Raw genomic sequence first — 3892 nt, 5'->3', positions numbered from 1 at the left:
GATGTTTGCCTCGTATTTGCTGTTCTTCTTCAACAAATTAGAAAAAAAAACAAAAAAGCTAATAAAAATGATTATATTCACGCATTATAATATTTAATAAAAAAAAGAAAATAATAACATTATTATTGATATTAATATTCCATGAAAAACTAAAAAAAAAAGATATTTGCATCTATGTGGTATTAAATATTATAATGAAGAAAAATATTTAACATTAATTGCATTGAGAAAATAAAGAAAAAAAAATAATTGCTTAGCTCAATAAAAAGAAAATCTACGTGAAAAGTTAAAAAACGGATAAAATGAAAAGGGCAAAAAGAAAAATGTCTTTATATTGAATTGCTTTTATTTATTCGAGATTAATTTTATTAAGAGAAGTAAATATTTATATTAAGGATTATATTATTAATTGTATTTAAAATGAATAAAAAGAAAAATCGATCAAATTAAAATTTTATTGACATTTTGACATATAGACAAAAATATATATATTTGAGAGCTTTTTGTGTTTTCCTTGACCAAAAAAATCGGACGTGAGAATAATTACAAAAATGAAAGGAAAAGTTGCAAAATTTAAAATTCAAGGGCACTGTTCTGGTGCTGTGATGAGTAAAGAAAAATATATAATAGATTAAAAAACACGCTAATCTCTGAGAAATGAAAATTTTAAGAAAAACATAGTGAGAAGCCGCAAAATCAAGATGAAAATATTTCATAAAAGTTATCGTCTTGTTGTAATAATGTGTGTCAGAAATCATGAAATAATGTACTCCACAAGAAAATAGTCATCTTATTAATACAGAAAATAGTGTCAAAAACTCACAATGGAACATGAAAAATAGAGATGCATAATAAAAGATAAATAAATATATTACCTACTCAAAAAAAAATATTCACAATACACAGAGAAGAAAAATTGGTAGAGAAGTGGACAAAAAATATTGACGATTTTCGTGAAATTGAACGGAAGATTTTATTGAAGAAGGTTGTAGGAGAAAAAAAATGAAATAAAAAAGTAAACAGTCACACGAACTTATAAAAAAATAGATGAGAAAATATATTAAAAAAAATTAATTTATTATACAACATTTGCAATGATTATTAAAGAAGCTTATTAAAAATAAACAATTTGTCTTTTTTATCTCTGATCGACATTAAACGATTCCAATCGCTTTTAAATTAAATGATTCTTCCAAAGCGTCGGGGAGTGTTATAAAAGCTCCATAAAAGCACACACAGAGAAATTGAACTGAAGAGTCGTTTGCTTAAACATGGTGCGCATTAGGGAGTCAAAAGTGAAAGATCAGGAGGTGAAAGTAATTGAGGTGTGTCCAGCAGGTGGGACCAATGCACCGAAAAAAGAACTCGAGAATACTTTAAGGACACTCTTCTACACGTCCAAACTTTTTGGACTTTTTCCCTTTGATTTCTTTGCCTTCTATCGGCTGAAGAAATTCAAAATTTCCATTGTTTCCTCAATTTGGAGCTTACTATTTGTCCTCATCACTTCAGTGGAATTTCATCTGTATTCATGGGAATCAACGGCATCAGTTAAAGAGACGTATCCCTCCCTCACGTTTACAATTTACGTGGTAATGAATTGAATAAATTAATTTAAATTTAGTTTAAAAGGCAATTACTTTGAGAAAATTTGCAAAATTATTTTTTTAAGGGATGACTGAATTATTGAAACTTATAAAGATTTTTTGAGCAATTTTTGAATCCAATCATCATTTTTGAATCAATTTAAAAAAATATATTAATAAAAATTTGCTTTTTTGTTTTTGGAATTTTCCCATTTTACCTTTAGGCGATCGTGTATTGTGAACCACTAACAATGATCATTCTGGTTGTTGCAAATATTTGCAACCAGAAAGACATGATTTCCATCATTCAACAGCTGCGCAGTTTGGAAGAAAAACTCATCCTTGAAGGTGGGAAAATTCACTACTCATCATTGAAGTGGAAAATTCCAATTTTAATTTTCATCTTTGTTGGTGGAGAGCAAACCATGATGATTTACTACATGATCACTTCAAAATTCAATGGAAAACCCGCCGATGTATCAGATATTCAAATTATTACAACGTGGTTTTGGTTATTCCTCCCTATTACTCTCACAACTCTAGCCAGGATGTGGTTTGTTACGCTCATGAATATCACTGAACTATTTTTTGTCGTCCTTAACGACATTCTGAGCACAACTGTAAACTCATTGGAAGAACAAAATGATTTTCCTGCAAGAAAATGGACCAAAAAGGCGATTTTCGATGAGAATTTGGGCCATAAATTGATTCGTCTTTGTCATTTGCACGCTGAAATTGGAAGGATTTCCCTTCAGATCAACCGAATTTTCCATCTGGAAAATTTTCTTTCAATGCTCTTCAACATCCTTCTCATTGTTACTCAAATGTTCTTTATCTACCTGTCTGCGCTCAATCAGCAAGTGCCACCGCTCTTTCGTTCAACTGACAACATGGGCATTGCTATCTTCTACGTTCTCTTCTGTTTGTGGAAAGTTTTCTACATAATCTGGGTGGCATCTCAGGTGAAGCGCCAGGCACAGCTCACAGGATCCTACCTCCATCAAATTGCCGTTGCTGTGGACGAGGTTCCCTGTTACAGACTCATTAATCGACTTTCAGTTCAGATCTGGCAGCAACGTCTTGAGTTTCCTGTTCGTGGCTTCTTTGTCTTGGACATGAGCACCATAGGGACGTACAGTGGAGCCATTCTTGTGTACGTTATTATCCTTATTCAATTCAATTTAGCTGGAGGAGCTTAAAAATTTAATATTCTAATTAACATTTTTCACCTTAATTCACTCAGTTTTTGTGATTACTAATAGAAGTGTGAGTGCAAATTGACTATAAATTAATTTTTATTGAATTATGTAAGAGTGAGCTATAAAGTTTATATGGGTATTTCAAGTTGGTCAACATAAATCGAAGAATCAGTTATTAATCATGTTAATTGCAAAAATTAATGAGATTTTGAATTAAAAGATCAGTGTTATTTCTTATTCTTATTCCAAGAAGTAGTATAGATTTTCTTAATCAAAACGCGATAATCTTTATTACACTTATAATTTTTTTTACAGGACGAAGAAATAATAGAGAAATTTGTCGAAGAATACTATTCTATTGACTAATTTAATTAGGTTTGAAGGAAAAGTTTTTTAAAAATAATCTATCTAGAAGAACGAGTTATGCTTGAAAATAAATGATGATAAATTTTTCTCTTGACAAAATAAAAATTAACGAAAAATAAGAAAAAAATCTCTCTTAGCAATTAGTTATTAATTAAAAAAAATAATTGTGTGGATACAAAAAGTTTTTTAAGCTATAAATGCAATATTACTAGTACAAAAAAATTGACAAAAATTAATTTCACATAAAATGTTTAAAAAAAAATGTAGAAAAAAATTGATTATCCTTTTTCTTCGATTAACATTTACGATACGAATCTCTTTTAAATTAAATTACCGTCTTTATGTAATCTAATGACCCAATGTAATAGAATAGCAAAGTGTTTTAGAACATTACTAGATCGAAGATACTTGTTGCTTAAACATGGTGCGCTACAGGGAATCGAAAGTCAAGAATCAAGAGGTAAAAGTAATAGAGGTGTGTCCTGCACATCCTGGAGGAGATAGTAATTCTCCGAGAAAAGACCTCGAGAACTCTTTAAGGACACTTTTCTACATTTCCAAGCTCTTTGGACTTTTTCCCTTTGATTTCTGTGCCTTCTACCGTCTGAAGGAATTTAAAGTTTCCATTATTTCGTCAATTTGGAGTTTATTCTTTGTCTTCATTACTACAGTAGAACTCCATCGTCATTCATGGGAAACAACAATTTATGTCAAAGAAAATTATCCTTCTCTTACATTTGC

The 3892-nt window shown here is 30.1% G+C and overlaps 1 protein-coding gene across 1 annotated transcript in view; it reads left to right on the top strand.

Moving 5' to 3' along the window:
* LOC129792487 (STAM-binding protein-like A) overlaps positions 1 to 3892 on the top strand; it is a 781560-nt gene that overhangs the window by 751269 nt on the left and 26399 nt on the right. The window lies entirely within an intron of this gene.

This window comes from Lutzomyia longipalpis, chromosome 1, assembly GCF_024334085.1.
Source record: "Lutzomyia longipalpis isolate SR_M1_2022 chromosome 1, ASM2433408v1".
Classification (NCBI taxonomy): Eukaryota; Metazoa; Arthropoda; class Insecta; order Diptera; family Psychodidae; genus Lutzomyia; species Lutzomyia longipalpis.
Note: the sequence above shows the minus strand (reverse complement) of the source record. Positions and strands in the feature narration are given on the sequence as shown.